The sequence below is a fragment of the Falco peregrinus genome, chromosome 8, assembly GCF_023634155.1.
Source record: "Falco peregrinus isolate bFalPer1 chromosome 8, bFalPer1.pri, whole genome shotgun sequence".
In the NCBI taxonomy this organism is placed as follows: Eukaryota; Metazoa; Chordata; class Aves; order Falconiformes; family Falconidae; genus Falco; species Falco peregrinus.
The window spans coordinates 50048890-50072135 of NC_073728.1; the positions used below are offsets into that span (position 1 = coordinate 50048890).

The 23246-nt window shown below is 41.3% G+C and overlaps 1 protein-coding gene across 5 annotated transcripts in view; it reads right to left on the bottom strand.

Moving 5' to 3' along the window:
• The window catches only part of TENM2 (teneurin transmembrane protein 2), a 698308-nt gene extending 677654 nt beyond the window's left edge, over positions 1–20654 (bottom strand). For 3 of the 5 annotated variants that reach the window (XM_055812702.1, XM_055812701.1, XM_055812700.1), the window contains exon 1: positions 20503–20654. The gene's annotated coding sequence lies outside the window, so the exon portion shown is untranslated. Of the gene's footprint in view, positions 1–20190; positions 20302–20502 lie in introns of those variants that run through there. The other 2 variants (XM_055812698.1, XM_055812699.1) reach the window with 2 other exon arrangements.
• Positions 20655–23246: the final 2592 nt, after the last annotated feature.

Consider the following 23246-nt stretch of genomic DNA (forward strand, 5'->3'; position numbering starts at 1 on the left):
TCGTCCGTGAGCCCACGAACAGCCAAGGAAGCGTAGGAGAAAATAATCAACTACTGTCTGGAGATAAGCAACATATTATTTCTGCAGGGAGCAAGTGGGGGAACCAGGATGCAACAGCTGTTTTCAGTCACACTATTTCTGCCTTGGAGTGCTCCCACTACATACGCTGCCTTACTATGGCTTGAAAGGAATAGCCTATATTTATAAATACAGGAGAGATAAATAGCTGTCTGTGTGCATGAATCTGGTTGTAATGCACAAGTAAGGAGAAAATATCCTTCCCACACACATTAATACAAAAGTAAAGAGAAAATATCCTTCCTACATACATTTATTTTAAAGTGTGTGCACTAGCATATATTTATTTCAGAAAACTGGTTACTTCATCATTGGATCATGTCCTTACTGCTCTTAGCATTAAAAAAAAAAAAAAAAAAAAACGTACAAATTCAGATGTAACTCACAGGACAAACAAGTAGTTATTTGAATTTTTAAACAGCCTGGCAATTTCTCTACACCACTTCCTACCATAATATAAAGCATGTTAAATGGAAAAATGTGTTATGAATTCAAATCCTCTATAAGTTAAAGTGTATGGAAAGAGAAAGTAAAAAATAATTTTTCTACCAGAACAAATGAAAAGTAATGTCAAAAAGCAAACACACCTGCAAAACCAGATTTAGGTAATAAGCCAAATCCTCCAACCTGTATATTTTTGTAAACTTTGTAAATCAAGAATTCTTTCAGTGAACACTTAAAGATAGTACTTGAAACAACAATTTTTCATAACCGGAACTTTTAGAAACATTTGCTACAATATTGTGATGTGTATTTTAAAGAGTGATACATTTAATGGCATTCAGTCATCATATAATTACGCACACTGTATACAGCAACCATTTAACGATGTAGCTAAGCCAATTTAGGACAATATGCTCATCCACTAAGCTATTACAGCTTAGAATGACGTTCTTATCCACTTTAAAGTTCAACTTAACATTAATTGTTTAACACTAATAGAGTTCTGAATAAATAAAGTCAACAAATTAGAATGCTATAGTTAATTGTAATTAATGTTGCTGTGCATAAAATCCTACTTTCATAAAGAGCGAGATGGCAAAGAAGATAGCTTTTCATTTTGCTAATGAAGTTTGAATTCTTCTACTGCAAAGCAACTACTTACCACTACCATCTTCACCCAAATAAAAAACAGCCAGAAAAAAAGTTTAAGAATTAACAAAGAAGAACCTATGTTTCTTAGGAAAAAAATACTCTTACTGGCATTATCGAGTTCACAGAAAGGGCATCTGCATTGTAAGCTTTCCACATGCTTATGTATCAACACATACACAGATATAGATATATACACAGTAAAGGTGACACATCTTCTCAAGAACCCCAATTTATATGGTTTCTAACTGCATTTTACTGTCTTCCCAAGTCTGCGTGTTCTACTCCTTTCTCTGAAGTTTCTGTATTCAACTCGAATCTGGGAGAAAAAAACAAAACAACCCACAACAAAACAAAATCAAAGAAAAATAATACAAAGGATTTTCATCTTTATCTATCCGCCTCTATCTCTTGGTTATATAATCACAGCTGTAATCTCTAGTATAGGCAGACTCAATCAGATAGCACAATAATGCTGGGGAAGATCTCTCAAAGCTGTGATGTGTTGTAGAATCTTAACCGACTGTTAAAGCTTCAAAAAGTTTCCATCAAACGACCAGATGGGAATGCAATCCTTCAAATCTTCTAAAACAATAAGCATAGTGAGGCCATGAAACGTTAGGTTCTCGATCATTTGTCTCATAAATACTGGGAAGGACATCCAAAAAAGAAACTTTTTCTCATATGTTTCTCCAAATTATGCATAAGAGGATATGTTTTGGTACAGTTTCTTTGGTCAAATAATGAGTACTTGTTTCTTTGCTGTTTGTGAATCAAATTACTTCATATTTACTTTGCTAAAATCAAACTGTGAAGTTTCTTGTATATGGTGAGAGCATACACATTTGTTTTCCTGGAGACAACGCAATCATCTGTTGTTGACATTTGAAGGTCAAGAAACATGAGGTTTTAAAAATAAATTTAGCCCACAAAATATGAAAACTACAGTTATGATGTGTGATTTTACTGAATTTTCAGAGTTGTAACTTAACAGACTTAAAGCTGAACTGTTCCTCCCCAGTTATCCCAGATTACCTCATCCATAGAACTGAACGGCAGAAGTCTGGAGGAGAGTCTCAGCGTGCAAGACAATGCAACCAAGAACCAAATGGTGAGCGTGGCCGTCATCTGCTCTGTTTCTATGGGCTATTAAAGAGCTGAAGAGAATGAAGTGTTGCCATGAAAGAGAAATAAAATGTTATCGTACATAATAAAGTGACTTGAAAACACTAAGGCATTTATACTGTATGAATTCAAGTCACATAACCAAAGATGTCCTCCAATTAATGGTGAACTTGGTGGGTAAAGTCAGAAGCAGCACGTCCCAAATGGAGGGTTACTAATGGATCTCCACAAAACACAGGCTATAAAAGAAAACACTTTAACACAGTATGCACAATTCCTAGCTATCAAAGGGATGCAAGTTGCCAAGAACTGGTGCAGACGCAGCCTTCCTTCTTTTTAAAAAATAGACTGGTTAAAAGTGTAATAGATTAATACACCAGTAATGCTGAAAAAAAAAAAAATAAAAAATCTAAGAGTAATGACTTTGAAGACCATAATAGAGAACTTACAAGAAGGGAGTAGACCTAGCCTTTACTATTCATACACAAAGAACAGGGAAGTCTGATCTTGTAGTGCTTTACTTAATACTGGATTTAATCCATTTTCCTTGATTCTGATGCAGAGCTATTTGCCATATATTTAGATGTAACACCGGGTGTTTGAACACCACTTACTGAGCATTCTGAAGACTCTGCATTAGGCTGCTCATTTCTATTCTGCGGGGCAGGAATCAAAGCTGACTTAAAAAAATCCAATATAGCTATCATAGCTTTTTCTTATTCTTCCCTTTTTTTTTTTTTTTTTAAGTATTATGAAATACAGTCTCTTTGAGAATATATTTTCCATGAACTTTGAAAGAATGAAAGAAATGCGTAGTACTTGCAGTGTGAATCACACACAGAATTCACATATCTTGTAACTTCTTATTTCTGAACTTCATCACCTTTAACCAAGGTGATAAGCCACCCACATTTTATGGCCAAGCTCCTCTGAAATTAGATGCTTACTATGCAAATTTTAGAAAATACTTGCAAGTGGCCAGGATGAAGAAATACCTCATTGTTTTCAGATCTATCAAAAGAGCTGGCTGCAGGTGAGATAAGATTTTTAAGCCTGTTCATGGTATTTGCTATACTTTTCACATCCTTTGTCAGAGAGAAATCACGGCTAACAGGAAATTTGCATTTTCAGTTGGGGAAGGGCACCAGAGTACAACCATCTGGGCTTCAATATCTCATTCTGAAGAACATGCAATAAACAAAGCCTAATCCTAGAGAACACAGAGATGAGAATAATGGAATAAGCCTTGCTTCACGATTCCATGCAGCTTGCAAAAGCCTAGAATTCAAAGTGCCAGCAGATTGAGATCAAGCCCAAAAGTTTATAACCGGTTCAGGAAAGACTTATGACAACACACTGGTTTAAAAAGTTCATCTGCAATACTTCATACATCTAATTTGGAGATGCACAGGCACATCCAGGCATACCTAACCATTGCATGTACTTTTTCCACTCTGGCTGCTGTCATAGACAAGGTACTCGCACCTAGACAGATAGATATGTCTGAAGCAGAAAGGCCATCATGTTTTCTCATGTTTTGTCATCTTGTCACAGATTACAAAATGAAAAATCTGTCCTCGGGTATTAGGCACCCACTCTTTAATTTCTCATACAAGGTACCATCCCAATAAAACGATGATAGACAGCACTGTTGCACCAAGCAAGAGAAGAATACGACGCACTCCTACAACAAATCTAGGAATTCCTACCCTTCTGAATCAGCATAGTTCATTCACTTAGTACTTCATAGCAGAGATCCATTGGAGGGCTAGACCCACAGCTGCAGCACGGCAGCCATTTCTCTTACGACGAGCACATGTTATAAAGGCAACATATCAAAATAAAGTGAATCCTTCTGTCACACAGAACTGGCCCAAGCATTTCTACCAGCACCTATACCTGGCTCACGTTGCACCAGCAAATGGTAAATATTAGATGATGACACCATGTTATGCCATTGGTTTTTACGTGGTTGGTCATTAGGAAGCAGTGTGAACTGCTCGACAGACTAAACAAGTTCTGTAGCTTTCTGCATCACAGAGATTGGGACCACAACCAATTCAGAGCCAGCAAGGCCACCAACGCTGCCCCCTAATCCGCATTCCTGTCCCTCTGCATGGCCACAAGAACCACAGGTGCCCAGCATCAGCTCGGAATTTGTTACCTTCAGTGCAGCAGCTGAACAACAGACAAATTTCCTTCTTACCACCTTACCCCAGAAAGCCCCGTAAGCACCGCACTGAATACAGTAACACCACAACAGTTATTCCTTCTCTAACCAGGTGCTAGACAACTTCATTGCATTTTTCCCATAACATAATCAAGGATTTAACACTCACTGTGCACAAAAATAATTGCTACACTGAAGATGTCTGAGAAACCTGTTAGGATCGATTTTGCCCCGAAAATGCAGATTGTGAAAGTTTAACAGAGAAACAAAGTAAAAAACCAAATGTTTTAGAAAATGAGAAAATAAATTAATAAAGTTTTAAGAGAGAGGGGTTTTTTAGTCCTCTGACATAGTAAGTTTGACTTGCAGACTGCATGTCTTTATTTGCCTGGTTTTAATACAGCAGTTAAATGCAACCTAATGAGGTGTACACATATATATTTTTTCCACAGCAGTTCTAGCCTGATGTATTTTTAACTTAAAAAAAAAAAGACCATTAAAAAAATTATGCATGTATAGTACATTCAAGTACTATATTATGCTTTGTACTATACTGTGTTTTGGTTTTAAATTTTGAAAAAATTCTTAACCCCCTTCTCCAATATACTGAAAAGAATTTTTTTTCAGATCAATCATTAAAAGACTTGGTATCTGATGAAGATTTAGGGTTTTTTAAAAAAATAAAAATCTGTATCTGTATTCCTTTCCAGTTTTCATATACAGATCTTAAACTGGGAAACAATTTATGTATTTGGTATGAAAAAGCACAACACACAAGACAGGAATTATTTAATTCCTTAACACTTCTACAGTTAAAGTCCTCTCCTTCATAAGAACTTGTTTCAGACTTTCTCTTCCAACTTCAAACTTAATTTCCTACATGAAATCATACATATCCATGCACATCCTTCCAAAACTTTAACAAAATTATCTCAACACAGGAACAAAACAACAACCTATATAGTGTTGTGCTTTCTCCAAAACAGGTTCTGAGCAGCAAGGATTTTATATGAGATTGTCTGCCAAGCCATAACTTGAACTATACTTTTGTAGCATTAACCCCACTTTAAACTCCTGATTCACAGGAAAAGCTAGTTTCATCATTTTTCTTACAATACTCAAAGATTTGAGACTATTTCTTTAACTGTTATTCTCTGTTTACTTTCTATCACTCAAAGAAATAATCACAGTTATCTAATGCTTCGTAGATTAATGTTTTGTAGCTAACATAAGTAGGTCACAATAGGAATCAGTATGCCATAAAAAAAAAATTACTTCGTAGGTAGCTAACGGGAATTCACTTACTACAGAAATATCACTGGCTGATGACAAACAGATGAATGATTCACAAATGCAAATGAGAAAAAAATTCTACAAAAAGAAAACACATTTGATTTTATCCACGATTTACTGATGTGTTTACAAGATGTTCTAAGACACGACGCGTTTCTTCCAATGCCCTTGTAGAAGTCCTCTACCTGTGTAACACTAAAAGCTTCAGCAACTAACACAAATCAACAAAACTATGACTACACCCTGCAGAACACCAGTGCTGCAACAGCTATGAATAAAATACCTACAAATTTACAAATCCAAACCTGCGTCTACACGAAGTTAGATACTCCTGCATCACTAAGTTACTGATTTAGTCACCCACGGTGAAGACATCTAGTGGAAAGCACTCACTATTTCCAGTGATATATTCACCTGCATCATGCCACCGGGTGTTCTGTGATGACTATTCAACAAGTAAAACGGCAAAATGTGACTTCACACAGTCCAGCCTTAACTGTTGGGCTCAACAACGCTATCTCACCTAAAAAGTCTGAAAACCCAACTGGGCTTTGAATCACGCACCAAACTAAGCAGCATCAATTCTCTTCTTCAAGAGCCTAATAGACTAGGTCTGTTCTTCCAACACATTCACTGAAATATCTGTAACGATCATGGCTCTGTCGTCAGGGCTGAAAAAGCCTGCTTAACAAAACCTGAAAAAAAATATTGCAAAGTTTGACGGATTTTTAAAACTAATGATTCAGTAGCCATTTGCTATCTGACCTTCATTAGAAATTTTTTCATTATCATGTTGCAAAAATCTATTACATTACTGACTGAAGCTATTAGTCACTGGAAAGCCACTACCATGCTCCCCAAACCGAGAAATCATCATTACCATTAATTTGAAAGGATAGCATTAAAAGAGACAATATTCAAGATTATACTCGCCAATTCCACTGTGATTTATATTATAAAAGCATGCAGGAAGGTTATGTCAGCTGGGATGATCGGTCATTTTTTTCCAAACCACTTATTTTTCTAGGGAAAGCCTCAATAGTATCTAGGGCATCTGGGGATAGCTCAGCAGAATCCAGAGTTCAGGAAGCCGTCCTGTAGCACCGATACAGTGATAGTCACAGAGGGCACCTATTTCCATGTTTAAAAAGATCAGTACTGATGCAATGCAGGGAAACAAGGAGAGAGGCAGGGCATTCCCTCACAAAGCTATTATAGCTTAAATCTCTCGTCTCACTCAATTTCACGTGCGTTCTAGGGGCTGTCATGAAGACTTTGCCCCTATTATCCTCTCCTCACAGTATTTCTGTATGATCTAAAGCATGATCTACTTTTCTGCACTTTTATTTCTCTCACATCTGGTTTGTTTACCAAATAAGGACACTTTCATTTTCGTTACAAATACTTGCGGTATTTGATGAAGTCTCATTAGCTATTTGGGTGCTATTCTTCAGAGACATGATGCCAAATGAATCGCCTGGAATATACAAATACTTAATAGTGCAAAATTTCAGCTCTGGAGTTGGAAGGTTGCTACAGCACTTACAGAGCAGCTTAGCGAAACAGCTCTCTTATTCATGATCTTAGCCTCTTTCCATGCATTAAGGGCTTGCTTAGACAGGAAGCCTTGAAAGAGAAAAACAGTTTAAGAAAAACAATACAAGATCCCTGCCTTGTAGTCACAAGGATTTTTGTATCAAATCTGCAAAACCTTACACACACATGCAAGCACAGACACATACACACACACCTATTTAACCTCAAATAGCACTAACTGCTATAATCCATCTTTACCGTTTGCAAATTATCCAGGTTTTCAGTTGTCCTAACTCAAAATTCCAGTTCAGTCACTTGAAAAAACACACTGAATCTGTAAGAAATGAACTTGAAAAAAAACAATAATGGAGGGTTTTTGGTGGACATCTGTTTAGATCCACCTATTCCTATTATAAAATGCAAGTCCAGTGTATTGCAGAAGAACACACCTGGGAGAGATGCCCACTGCAAAGCTGTCCAACCTGTCCCCTAACTGCAAGGCAGTATCAACAGTAAAGCCACCATCCTAGATGGATATTGTCTAGTCTGTACTGTAATATCAGTAATGGCCAGGATTTCACAGCCTCCACAGAGACACCATTCCAATGCTTTACTATTGTTCTCATGTGAAAGCGGATTTGGGGTTTTGGTTTGTTTTCTATCATTTCTAACCTCAATCTTTCTTGGTGAAAACGATCCAAGCTTTAAATAATTCCTAAGTGAGAGCGGGGTTGTATAAAGGGTACACAAAGCAAAGTGCTGTGGTAACTGTGGAAAAGAACAAATAGTCTTTCTGGGCTGGAATTCCCACTGGGAGATGGGAAAAGAGAAAGATGAGATGGTCTGAGGAGAAGTCCTGTGGACCTCAAAACTAAGATGAACAGAACCCAAAGGTTGTTGAAGCAGTAGTTTGGAATCTAGGAGCCAGGTTAAGAGTTCCTGTTTCATATGTAGGTGTAATGTCTTTGCCGTTGTAAGTCATGACACTTAAAAGAGAAGGTAGAAGTGTCCTGGCAAGGAGCGAGCTTTAACTGTAATGCACACACACAAGTGCCAGGGGAGAAAGGGGACACATATGTCAATCTAATGATTAAACAAGCTATTCTCCACAAAAAAACCCTGCAAATTATCTTGCAAAGTCTTGAATAACTCACATACAACAGATTTAGAGACATCTATAAATAAACCAATAAAGAAAAGCAGGTAGCTCCAAGGTACAACTTACTCAGTTTTCCAGAAAATATGCTTCACGTTGAGATGCTGTATCCCACTGTGAGCCACTGCATTCCACTATTCACAGGGATAATGGATTAAGTCGTACAAGACGACTGAAATAGTCCTTTGCCAGGTGTGTCCTAGCAGTAAGAGGAGCTCAGCTCCTGTATTGCGGAATTTCAGCTTTTAGTCAACACATACCTTCAAAGATGGCAAGGAAATGGGAAAAAAGATGACAGCCAGATTACAGTGCTGCCACCCAGTTTTAATCCAGGAGAAGCTCAGGTGCTTCTACACTATATGACATCTTCACAGTCACCAGTGACTACCCCAGTGAGGTAGATCTGCCCTGCTCACCAAAGGATTCCAGTCTTTAAAGTTTAAAAAGAAGGGCTAAACCAGGCACTCATCATCCTACTGAGCCTGAGCCTCCATAATTGAAAGAAGAATATGGTCCCCTAATGTGCTAAAATCAATCAGTGAACAGGCCACCTAGCTACCATATATTTGAAATATAATATAGCCATTTTAGTTATTTCAAAAGATTCTTGTCCGTGTTCACACTAATCGCAAAGAGAGAAGATAGCTTCTATAATAAAGCTGTTTATCTGAAATTAAAAATTGGATTAACTTTTCTTTCCCTCCTACGCTACTGGAACCTCATCCAACTTCTACCATCTTCCAAAACACTTTCTAATTGAAAAAATTGGGGAGTGGGGGTGGGGGGGTGTGGGAAATGGCGACAGCAAAAGGTGGGCAATTAAGCAAACCCAAAGACATACATCTTTCCACAAAACTGATACACTGAGTGGGTGAACTGACCAGCAGAATTTTGTCTGCTGTTCAGAGGCAACAAATCCAGACCCTTATCTGCAGGACTGCAACCGCCCTTTTTCTAAGTGGAGAATAAACTTATTTTTCAGTGCATTAGCTTATCCTGCATCACTGCTTCCCTACTAAAGGAAGGATTGTTTTCCATAATACAAAAAGCTATTACAGATTTACTATGTAAGCAAACTGATATGTTGAATAACTGCTAAGTAGGGAAGATGAATAATAACCCTATGGACTTCCAAAGTAATCAAAGTGGAAATAAACATTCATTTATAACATGCATTGTTTAGCTACAATCTACTGGTAACAGACACAAATAAGACTTCATACACTACAGAAGTGGCACCAAGTATTCATGTAACTTCTGGCAATAAAATAGTCAACCACAAACATTAAACTACACCTGTAAAAATGCCCCCATCAATGTCATGGCTGAGGGGGGCAGGGTAGGAACGGTGAGAAAGGAGGGTGGAAGACAGAAGTGCCACCATCCAACCAAAGAGATCCCTTTTAGGGTCATGGCATAAACAGGATAAATTCACCAGCCAACTACCTGACACAGAAAGCATTATTTTTAAATACACAGCGACATGCATACTGTGACTTCTGACATGGGCAGACCTGTTCATAACACATCTGGGGAATTATACTCCAAAATATTCAGGAACTGACTGAATCAAGTCAAATAACCCTCAGTCATGGAGTTTATGTTTTAGAGCTTAAAATACAGCTGTGCAAGAATTAAGTTTAAAAGAGGTAAGTGAAGGGAGGAGGAAGACAGCAAGAGAGGTTGGAATCCGTGGTTTTGCTGGCTCACCACCTGGACCCAGGTAGCAGCACCCTGGCCATAGTCCTTCTAGCCTGCCGTGCCCACCAAGGCTCTTTTTTTCAAACAAGGTGAGACACAGATGGAGTAAGGCATAGCTGCTCCTGAACTACCAGGAGGGTCCCTGGTTTTCCTTCTGTATGCACTGCCTAAATGCAGAGCAATGTTAAACCAAGTATTATCTTTTCTTTAACCTCGGCAACTGTTCGTGCAACATGTGCTGCCAAACCCCTTCTTTTCTCTTTTCCTTTAAAGAAAACCACTTAGAAACAAAGCAAGTTATCCTCCCTACCCAGCTAAAAAAGTAGAATGTATAAGCAAGGTTTGATCCAAAGTCACCACAATCATTGCGAGGCATCCGTTAACTTCAACTGCCACAAATTCAAGCTCATATATATGTTTGTTGGTGCTTAGTTTGAAAATAAAACCTGCTAGCTATAAATGATAGTAGGCCATAATACTGGCACAGCAGAACCTAAGTGCTAAACAGCATTTCATTAGCAAAACTAAAGTGACACCTAACCATCTTCTAAGTGTCCATTTTTCAAATGCATCAACTAAACTAAACTGCAAACGGAGGACAATGGGAAAGTCATCTTCCAGCAGAGCCTGCCTTAAGCAGGTGATCCATTCTCACACACAGTCACATGAGCAACAGCAGGACAATGACTACTCACAGGACCAGACCCTAATACTCAAACATAGCTACTTCAGGCTTAACTATCATAACTGCTGCAGCACAAACAAACCAGTAGGCTGCAAAAGCCTTGTTAGGCTTTTACCATTGGTCAGATTCTACTGTCCGTGCTGTTTCTGCTTCCTCCAGAGGTCAGACCCCACTGCTACTACTCCTCCATCCGACCCCTACTCCTCAGAGCTATTTAACTACCTAGCAGGAACAAGCTACAGCTGCACATCATTCATGTCCATCAACCCACTGCCTCCGAGGCAACGCCACAGCTGCATATCATCAATGCTAATCAACCCACTGCCTCCATTCATTTAAAGACACTCCTACTCTACAATTCATAGGGATGAATTACTTGTTTTCATGAAAACTGCTTGAAGATTTTTGCACTACCCACCAGGTTTCAGCCTTACACCAGGACTGACCCAATCCGACTGCACGCTGGACTTCTAACACTTCATTCTAGGAGCTAGGTCATTGTCAATCATCAGACACCCTTTGGCATCCCTGGCTAGGTAGAAACCCAGTGGCAAACAGAGGTAGTACAAAGCAGCAATCACAGCAGCTTTTCAAGAGATCTAAACCCCACACCTCCTATCATTTCTTTCCTATAAGAGGAAGGGAATCAAAACGTACGGTGGCTATCTCCTTTGCCTGGCATCACCAGAGAAGGGAATGACATCTGTGTTGGGAGTACCAGAGTCTCAGTTCTGACTTTCCCCAAGCAGGCAGACCGACTGACACAGCTCTCCCTATCCCAGTACCCTTAAACTAACTGGGGTAGAATTACAAACCTTGATCTTGTGAGACATGCCAATTTCAAGATCTACAGAACTGACCACGTGTAAACTCCAATACCTGCACAGTCAATGAAGGGTATGGGCAAAGGGTGAGAGGCACGGAGGAAATGCATACGCTGCTCTGTAAAAGAGCAATCTATTAAAGGCTTGTATTTTGGGATGGTTTGAGAAACAGAGGGGGAAGTGATTACTGCTCCTTTAAAGGAACAATGTAGGAAAAAGAAAGGCAATTTAAGCCTGGAGGTAGCTGATACAGAATGCCAGCTGAACTACAGGAACCTATGGAGGCCCCTGGGATTGCTGGAGAGATGGAAGAAGAGTTTCAGTTAGGTAATTAGAGCTTCAATAGAAGAATAAATACTCCACAGGCAATCCACAGGTTCTTCTCACCTCTTGCCACTTCTTCTCTCCAGCAGTGACAGCTGCTTGTGAAAGTGAAGGGAAAGGTCTCTTTCATTCAACTCATTAGTTAGTAATCCTCACTGGTAATACAACAAGGAGCACAATACCAGAAGGAGCTGCCAGCCCTTCCCTCCACTGCTCCGAGGCAGAACACAGGGCTCGGGGTCTCGCAGGTGCTCACCCTAGTAAGGGTGATGCAGTGGCGAAGCCAAAGACCATGAGAACACTTGTGAAAGAGAAAAGACACACCCCAGGGCAGGTGAGGCAATATTCAGGTCACACTTTTTCTGCATTAATTCTCCCCTCTTCATGCCCCAGAGAGAAAGAGCCTGCTGTTTATAGCCAGGCTCCTGAAGCAGGGAATGATCCTAAAGGATCAGGAGAAAGACAGCGACCACAGTAATCCACTGAGGATTCACTATTTCAGCTTTTTTCTGTGACGTTATGATGAGTTCTCAATGGAAGGCACGTTGGTTATCAACATTGTGATCTGAAAGAGACTACTCCTCTCCTTTGCCCTGCAATGATGAGACAGTCAAAGTACCACGAAGACATTTCCACCTTCCAGACAGCCTGTTTTAGAAGGATTACTGAAATAACTGTGACTTTGATTCCCTAGAAAAATGCTGCAGCGAGTTCTGCTGCACAGTGAGCCACTCAGGCATCGGTCCTGACCACTGACATCATTTTCTGAAAAGATCAGTTCTGTGCAGCTCCGCTCTCGTGTCATCTTTCAACCTCAAGTAGGTTCCACAGAAGAAAGAAGGTGACAGTGTTCTGGATTTCAGTCAGCATCCCTTAGCAGGTAGGAAAGCTGAAAGACAGACAGCCGCACAGCTTATTCTTTATTCCATAGCTGAGGCCATTGGTGTCAGCTAAGATTTGCACTGGAATGCCACGTACTTCAGTACTGGTTAATAAAGCTGTGACCTCCACATTTAGCACTGCACTAAGAGACTTTTTCTCAGACTGCTCCATGCTGACAACAAGCAGCTGGAGATAAAGGGAAAAGGAGAAGGTTTAGGTTAGTCTCTATGCAGGGAGACAACTGAAGCCAGCTGACTTCTCCGGAAAAAAAAAAAAAAAAAAAAGGTTTAGCTCCTTCTGTGACCAAGGCTATATACAAATCTTTGTTACCACACCCTGCTTTTTGGTTTAATAGCCTACCTGATGGTCTACTTCTCATAAATCTTTCCTGAAAAGACTTAAGTACCAACCATACACATATAAGGTGCCTTAACTGAAATACTTAGATGCAGGGGTTTCCCCCCACCTCCCTTAAGGATTTTCCACAGCTACAGATGCAGGATAAAGTCCAGAGGGACATTAAGAATGGGTGTTAAAAGCGAGTAAAGCTAATAGGAAGTTTTGATCATTTTATAGGCACCTGCTTATCTCCAAACACTCAACCTTCTTTAAAAATCTGTTCTCTGTTGCTTCGCTTCCAATAGCGATCTGCACATTTACAGTTCCCCTCAGCAGCATTTGCCACTGTTCTTTAGCTGATATTTAGGCCACATGTTCCAAAAACAGAAAGAACTGATCAAAGCCATTCACCGTGGAAATTTTCTGTATCTCTATTGCTAGCAGACCTTCCTGTGTCACACAAACATTTACATAAACTCAATCATGTTTTAGGTAACTGTACACACGTAATATAAACACTCAAATTAAACTCTTATGAGATTATTAAAACTACAGATCCACTTTCATAGTACTGTTGTGTTTTACTTAATGTTATAGTTACATGTATGAAGTTTCCACTCGTTCGAATATTCTTCTATACACTAGGATTTGTCTAAAACTTCCCCATGATTGGAAGGAGTCTGCCAAAACAATTATTTTTCTGTGAGATTCATTAATAATCCTTCCAGTTTTAGCGCCCAGTCAGCTATATTGAAGTGGAAGAGAAAACTACTCCCCTATCATTTTATGGGCTCATGTTTTTGTGAATGTTTGCATTTGTATGTTCTCATGCAAAACTAGTGCAACAGACATAGTGCACTCTCTCAAAAACCACAGATAATGGTAAAAACATTTTCTCTGTGTCAAAATGCTGCACAAAAGTTAGAATAAACACCTAGACAAGAAAACATGCCTTAAGAGAAAGTTCTGTGTTCCAGACTATACACTCTTGCCAACTCCTGAGCGTCCCTAGGCACAAAGCCAAAACCAAACGCACCAAGGACCTGCACGTATGCACATCGAGACCCGAAATCTATGTAAATATGAACTAAGATGAAAAGTTCTTTTCTTTAAATGCCTAATTCTTCAGTGATGGTGAAAGTAGGTATCTACACAGACAGCAGAACTAGGCAAACAGCATGCACTGGTAGACATTTTAAATGAAATTTGATTTTTTTTACTATATTCTCTAAGTGTATTAAGCTGCATATCACTTGTTATAATTTCGTTCAGAAAACTCATTAAATGTTGCAAGTGTGAAGTATGTAACATTCCTCCCTAGAGAAAGTATTTTTATATACTATGATGCATTTAATATTTACGTTTGCTACTTTATTTCAACTAGTGTGAAGTCAACATCTCATTTCCCCCCCAGAATCTGATTCACGCACAGTATTTCCTGTAACATTGGCAAGGTAAGTGTAGCAAGTAAAATGAACTTTATTTTCAAGCTCCAAAATGTTGTCTCTAGTGACACACTTACATTTCAATATCAAGTATTCTACCTTTCTAAATACTCAACTTTGTTGTTGCTGAAGAAGGTGCTTCCCATTTTTTGTAGTGTGCAGCACAATGCTGGAGCACACCATTCCCATAGCTTACTTCACTGTGGAGAGCTACGATTTAAAGAGAGCTTAGAAGAGTCACTAGGCAATCCATACTCGCAAAAAGCTTTGGAAAAATAAGTTATTTACATTTAATAGGACCTTCTGTATTTTACTGTTTTTACATGTCTTTACACTTCAGCCCAACACTACTATGTAACAAGTGCTTCAGAACAGAATTTGCGTAGTTTCCACTTACGTACATTCATCTGTACCTCTTTAAACTTACATCTCCTACGATCTAGTTGACATGTAGCACTGTACAGAGCCATTCAAAACCACAACAGAACCAACACTCCTAACTGCATTAGTTCAGGAAAAGTGACCTTCCTAAACTTTCTCATTTTCTCCCCTAAAAACAGTAATTTAAAAAACAAAGATTTTCACATTCAGAGTTAAGGGAACACATGTGAAACTTCCCAGGAGGCATTTAGATTCTCAGATAGCTAAACACAGAAGTACAGACATGGAGACAGGCTCCATTTGCTCTTGTACATATGCACACTGATGTAAAAAGATGACTCGCAATGTCACAGTGCTACACTAAAATTCGGCAGACCCGGACTCGTATCCACACTGAAAAGCTTCCCTGGGTCTCTCAGACTGTGGTTCAGAATAACGTACACCAGCTGATATCACCATGCCCACAAAAGCCTTACATGAGCAGGGATATGCGAGAGATGCACTTTTTGTTCCTACCACTTCCACTGCTTCCCCCAAAGAGCACATCACCATCAAGCTGGATGCCGTCCCTGCTCACCCCGCCCACGCTGCGGGCACAGCTAGGGCACCGGTACAGCACTGGGCTGCAACTCTGCTGCCTCTCCACACGCTTCACATGGTACCTTCCACAAGGACTTTATATACAAGTTAATTCCATACTCTTAAAGTGTTTAATGGATACGTTCATTAATGATTTTTATAGTCTCATATACTCCCTCTGATTTCCTTGCCTGGGTGGGCTGAAAAAAACCCCCAACAGATAAATCTGGAGAACTGAGACCAACTGAAAGCTTTAAATACTCCTACTAAAGACAAAGGCAGTTGCAGCGTGCCTCAAACTAGTATGACAATCCTTTGAGAGCAGCTACTCCTATATTTTATACAGTTTTAACACACATTTGTAGTTCTGAAGGGTTACAGTTAGGGCTTTGATATATTAATGTGCACACTGAGCCAAAGAAGCCCATTAAGAGCAAAACCAGAATGAAGACTCTTATTAGCCAAAAAGGGTGATACCTTGTTTTTAATTTCCCCATACTACTTGACTGGCATTATAGTTAAAACAAAACAAAAACACCAACACAACAACAAAAAACAACAAACCAACCCATAAAAAAAAAAAACAAAACAAAGATAAAAATAACCAAACACACAAAAAATATCCCCAAACCCCAAAGTGAAACCCCCTACCTCAATGCAAATTTGCTTACCATTCATCAGACAACAAAACATATCTTCTACAAAACCTGTTCTTGAATTAAAGGAAAAAACATGACTTAAGATCAGTTTTTCCCTTAACTATTACCCCAGAACACATCTGAATACTGCCACTGGTGTAAGCCAGTATATGCATCACGCATCCATTTGCAACCTGCTCAGCTAAACATAAGTCTATAATTCAACGTTGTGAAGCTTTTTGCTAAAAATCTTATAATTACATCCCTATTTGGATGACTACTAGGTTATTAATGTTCAGCAATAAACCTGAAAGTAGTCTATTTATTACTGTTTGGCACTGAACGTCAATCAATTCAACCAAAAAGAATCTATTCAAAAAATAATAAAAAATGAATATCTAAGCTTAGTGCGCTTCCTGCTTATCCGAAAGGTCTATCTGATAATATTGAGTTAGTCAGCAAGGTGGATTTAAAACAATGTATTTGAACTTCAACAGCATTATGAGATCCCAACGCAGACCAATAATTGTGAGACAAAATTCAGCTAACAGAGAATGCCCAACAGTATCTTTTAAATCCATATCTGGATTAGGTGAGATTCAATTGCAGAAAACATTCTACACGTCGCTGCAGCTGCTCCGCTAAGCGACTGTGAACAAGGATAAGAAGAAGGGGCTCTGCGAGGGTACAGAACCAAGCAGGACACAAATTTGGTCCAGTCTGTGGTTGGAACAGTCTGATGCAGCCAGAGTCATTCCATACTCCGTCTCCTACACAAGCTAAATGTACACTGTACGGGAGCTATTTTGTGCAGTAAGAAGTTAGGAGGATGAGTCACTCTCAGTTGGTATTGAAGGCTCCGGGATGTGACACCTCAGGTCAGAAAGTATGGACCCGTTCTGCATGTGTTTAGTATCAGCAATGCTATCTTTTCTATTGTAGCGCTGTAAATACAATATAAAACTATTCTTCCTGATAAAGATTTTGTGAAATTATAAGAAAAAAAAAGCCTGGAAAAATCTTGCCATTTCCATTAAATACTAACCTTCTGAAAATGAGAGTCAGGACTAAACCATCTCTTATCTTAATCAGTTTAGTAGAAATTAATTTAATTTGTATTCTAAGGTTGTATTTCCTGTTACGGATCCAGGGCGCGGGAGGGCAGACTTTTTAGAACTATCCATTTATATAAAAGAATATTAGTACTTAAAGGATCAGTCCAATAATTTTTTGGTCTCATCTTTAAGCATGAACTTCAGTGGTGCTGCTTCTACGCGCACCTTTTGCCAAAAACATTAAGGATTGAGTGATTAAATTCACAGTGAACTGCAAACAAACACAAACCAGCTTCTCAAACATCGGTGTATTGACTTAAGGGGTACAGTGGCTTGAGCCTTGTCTCCATCTAATTTGACCTTCAGTTTAGTTCGACCTCTCAGACAAGAAAGTCTAGACATTGACCTTGATTGAACTGAACAAACATTTTCCCTTTTCTACGTTGGTCTAAATAATTTTAAGCACAAGACCACTAAGACAACTTGCACCATTACTTTAACAGTAATAGTGCTCACAAGACATTTTCTTTGACTGCAGAAACAAAACCAAAAGTATTTGGTGGAAAAATGCCAAAGCAATGACCATAATTTATCACAAGCTGATATACATATACATATTACTGCTCTTCTCAGAAATAAAAATGTTCTTTAAAAAGGCAAAGAAATTTAACTATTAGCCCTTCAAATCAATGCTTCTACCACTGTTAATCTCTGTCACTTAATAAAAAAAAAAAAAGTGCCTCCTCAGTTTCTCATGTTGCGCTTTGACTTCTAGAATGAAATATTAAAAAGGAAAATACAGTTCAACTTAATTGGTGAAAAACATCACAAGTGATGCTCATGTGTTAATTTTCCCCAAGCTACATAAACAGCTGAAATCTAATGACACAGAAACACGACTATCTTACTTTTGTTATCCACATGAAAAACAAGCATCTAGAGAATTAAAAGATTATAATTTTCATACAAGCACTGTCTTAGTAGGAAATGTTTTAAAATAAGCAGAATAGCAATTCAAACATTATCTGGATCAAAACTTTGTTATTTTCTTTAAATACGCTGAACATGTATTAACATTTGGAAAAAAAATACTTCTATGAGTTCTTACACGTTGCCAGGACATTCAGAAACCACAGCTAAAAAAGTTTTCCTCTCAAAATGTATTAAAGCTTAGACCTCGCAGCCGGCTTTTTGAATACCACACAATCTACGCCAGTGTAATATATATGAATAGGGGGGTTTTATTAGTCAGTGACTAGAAACCTCAGTATATGGGCCAAGCTAAATTAATTGTCAACCTGGTTACTGATTTGCCAGTGCACGGGAAAACAATGCCCAAACATATCGTTTGTATCTATTTTTACCCTTGACAACACAAGAAATGCCACCTATCTTTAGGTCATCAGCCCCTTGTAAAAATTCACTTTACCTAGCACTTACATAAGCCCCTTAGAAAAATACCTGTCGTTGTTCTGTAAGGTGGAGATCCACCAGTTTCTCCAATCAGATTGATTTGAATTATAATACAAATGTCTTGAAGAAAGAATCTTCTCTCTCTAAATTCTTCTGAAGTTTGAAGAAAAACTTTGAGACCCTACAGCCACGGTTAACTATTAAACTTGCATAAAGTAAGCGCACTAACAGGTGATACTACTTTTTCATTAACTCTGCACTTAATACAGACTAAGTTCTTAAACACAATGGATTTTAAACAGAATTCCATGCTCTATGAAGATATTAGATAACTACACTTAGTTATTGACACTTTGCATTCCATATTGGTTCGGTCAAGCTTCCTTTTCTGAAATTGCTACAACACTGCTACCTCTAGGCTTCACTTCTTCAGAACATATGCATTTTGAATTTCTTTGCTCTTACATAACCTTTTAACTATACAACTGAATATTATAAACAAAATGCCCTTTAATTCTGTGTTCCTGCATTTCAGTTCTGTTATAATACCTGTTTTCTCCATGTAATACAAGGTTTGGTAAATTTAAACAAGTACAAGCCAAACATTATATATGTATAAATATTTATGTACACAGATATAAACAGAGACAATACTTGCCATTACATTTTGAGCCTGTTAAAAGGACAGAACAGTTAGGCACATAAGGAAAAAAAAAAAAAAAAACAAACAAACCAGGAAAAGCACATATTAAGACATCAATGATATTAAATCATCTGAAATTGCTAGAGGTAAAGGTTTACGCCAGAATTTACAAGCATCCTAACAAGAAGTGTTGAAAAAGGAGTCTGGTTCAGAGATAAAGAGTTAAGAGCTCAATCCGCATCCATTAAGCCACCTGATTTAAATTTCAGTTTGGGTGTAGGCAAGAAGCTGAGCAGTATCTTGTCAAACTGCCACTCCACGTAAGGTCTAACAGGGACTTGGTCTGGCGTTCGCCTGCGCCGGTACATTGTCTGAGCAATGCACGCAGTCCGTGCCAGCAGCCCCTTCCTCCACAGCCAGGAACGGATCAAGTGCAATTTCCAAACAGCTCAATCGCAGGGCTATACGTGAAACACCAAACCTATGTTTATTATCTTTGCAAACAACGTAATATTGTTGTCCCTTACTGCTCCCTACAAATTTGCAGCAATGATGCAAAGCAGCATTTTTTTTTTCTTTTAATTCCCTTTCGGAATACAAATGCCTGCCTTATTTCTGCCTGCTCCTAACCAAGACGCACTGTGGACAATAGTTTCTGAATCAGCGATCCCTTTCCACACTGTTGAAAAAAATGAAAAAAATAAAAAATAAAAACAACGGTACCTCAATCCCTCAGGAAGGGGAAAAAGAAAAGGGGGAACAACAACAGCAACAAAAAACAGTTTAAAGAGCAAAAGCAACACTGAAACACCACGAAAATAAAAGAAATACCAGCGATGCAGGATGAGAATTAGCGGGCAGCGCCGCAGCAGCAGCACTTCTGGCAGAGGCGCGGCGGACCCTCTCCCTGCAACTCCTGCAACTCCTGACCCCCGCGAGCGCCGCGCGAGCAGCCGCGGGAGCCCCCGCGCACCGCCGCCCGCGCGCCAGAAGTTGTCAACTCCGCTATGGCAATGACCGCGCGGGGGGGGGGGGGGCGGCGGGGAAGGAGCGACCGAGGCGGACACGCTGCAGCTGCGGGCGCCGCTGCCGAGCAGCACGGAGCCCGCGCGTGCAGGCGAGTAAGGAGCGAAGCGCATTTACCAGCAGCGGCGGCAGGTTGAGCAGCCCGAGCGCCTCGCGCCGTCTCCGGGCGGTAACTTGGCGGCGGCGCGGATTCCTCCACTGCCGAGGGACACCCCTTCCTTCCTCCCTGCCCGGCCCGGCCCCTGCCTTCGCGCCGCTCGCCTCTCCCTTCCCTTCCCCGCCCGGCCCGGCCCTCCCCCGGAGCGCGGCGCAGCGCGGCGGAGCGCAGCGGGGGCGCCGCCGCCTCAGCTCCCTCCCCCCGCCCCTCCCTCCCTCCCTCCCTCCCTCCCGCGGCCGGCGGGCGCGGCGCGAGAGGCGGCGGCGGAGGCAGCGCGGCCCCGGCAGCAGCGCCCGCGCCAGCCGCGCTCTGGCTGCAGCCCCGGCGGCCCCCGGCTGCACGCGCCGCGGCCGGGCCCGCCAGCCAATCCCCGCGCTCGGCACCCGGCCGCGCGCGTGCAGGGCCCCCGCGCGCTGGATGGGGCCGGGCGGCGGCGCGGAGAGGGGCGGCCGCGGGGCGGCGCGGGGGACGGCGACGGTGCCTGGGCGGCAGCCCCCGGTGTCGCGCCGCGGGGGTGCCCCGGCCTCCCTGGCCGCTACTGCGCATAGCGGGCGGCCCCGCGCCGCCCCGTCCCTCGGCGGAACGGCCGCGCTGCCTCGGCCGAGCGCTGCCGCAGAGGTGCGGGCGAGGGGGGGCCGCCGGGCTCCCTCCGGGGCAGCCGGGCTAACGGCGCTGCCAGCGGGGCGGGCGAAGCCGGCGTCACGGCGCCCGTCCCGTCGCCCCGGCCGGGGGACAAGGATCGGGGAGGGACGGACGGACGGACAGACGGACGGACAGCGGAGGGGGGGCGCGGGCCCAGCCGCAGCCGTGGCGGCGGCGGCGCGGAGGGAACGGCGGGCGCGGCTGCCCCCCCCCGCTGTGCCCCGCACCCCCGGGCGCCGCTGGGCCTGCGGGCCGCCGCTGCGGCAGGCCAGGCCCGGGGGGCGGCCGGCGACGCGGGGAAAGGCAGCCGCGGGCGGCCAGAGCTCGTCACGGGGCGGCGGTGGGAAACCCCCAGCAAACTGTTAGAAAATCGCTTCTATCTTCAGCTACAAGTTAGAGGCGCTTGCGGAGGGTGATGGGCACTTGGGAGGGCAGGCGGCGGCCGCCAGCCTCCCCTGGTCAGTGAACGGGCACGTGTGAGCCGCAGGCATCACGTTCTGTGTCGTGTTACTTCCAAATACTCTGCAGAATACTTGGTTTTTCTGTAAAGTGTAATTAAATGTCGACTGTTATTTAACCTTAAATTGCCTCTCCCACTTTGCCAGACATCCGTGCAGGTACCAATGGCAGCAAGGAAGGGAGCACTACGGCAAAGTAGATTGTGAAAGGAGAGAAGGGTGAACTGCTAGGCACACCTATAAAACTTTCTACAGTTTCTTGGCGAGGCTGGGAGGAAAGCAGCGCCTTAAATTAACCAGGATATACAGAAACAGTGGCAAAAATGGGCCTTGGACATGGATAGTGCACAGCAGCAGGTCTAACAGTGCTGCTAAAACATCACAATCTCCATGTCTGTATTCCATAAAATAGAAAATCTGTGTGGAGAAATGAAGTAAACTGGAATACTTTGAATTACCTGTAACTGGGAAAAGCGTACTGCAAATGTCTGATTAGAGAGAAACTACAGCAGAGTTAATTTTCCAACTGCAACTGTAGTTTTGTAACTGTCAACAAAGAGCAGGAGTTTTAAGGGGCAATCCAGAAATCAGCAGGGAAGTATCTCTCAGCTTTTCAAGGTTAATTGAGAAGAGGGGAGAGCTGGGCATGCTAGTAGAGCTTGGTAAATTACATGCAATGCTGTAGCTTGAGGACTGCATCTATTCACAGGGGTGAAGATCCACATGGCCACAACTTCTCCATGGCCTCATCTTTTTCTGTGACATTTCACAGATTTCAAGATGTGTCCTTGTTTCAAATGCTGTGGTATAAATTCTAATGTAATATGCACGGTGATGTCTTGATTCTGCAGAGAGAATTCTGTACAGAGATACTGTGATAGTAATTTTACTGGAAATAATCTCTCTGCTTGAAAATAAACTAGATTGCAAAAATGAATGTTAGAGATGTATTAAAAAGATTGTTGCAGTTAAGTAATGAGTTGTCCCTATCAGAAAGAAAGACTGGGAATTAACACTCAGATGGGAAACAAATCGTGTCAAACTACATTTTGATGCAACCTAAGTTTCAATGAAAAATGTAATGGAATGTCTGTAATAGCAGTCTATAAAGCACATGACTTGATGCTTGTGATGATTAAACAGAAATTAGCAAAAAACAAAATACATTTAGCCCATACAATCTATAAAGATATCTGTAAACCTTCATCTCGCTGGGATATTTCTAGTAGCGATATACAGAATATTACAAAGCTACTTCATATACCAGTGATTTGAGAGAGAACAAACAAATGCCTGATTAAATGCCACACGCCAAAGATTTGCTGATTGTCAGTTATGATGGATACGGGTTAATGGCATAGACCGATCTAGATGCCTTGCTAAGGTGGCCTCATTTGTTCAACAGAACTGTTGAAGTCAAGGTCAGGTATCTAGTGAAAAAGAACGTGGGTTGCATTTCAGGTTGGGAGACTGTTTTCTGGAAGGCAGTTTGCAGTAAACAGCATTTGTTTGTTGTGGTGAATAACTGAATATACGCTCCCACTGTTACGGGGTAGTAAAGATGACAGCTGTGAGTGGATGGGTAGCAGACAGAGTATCAAAGC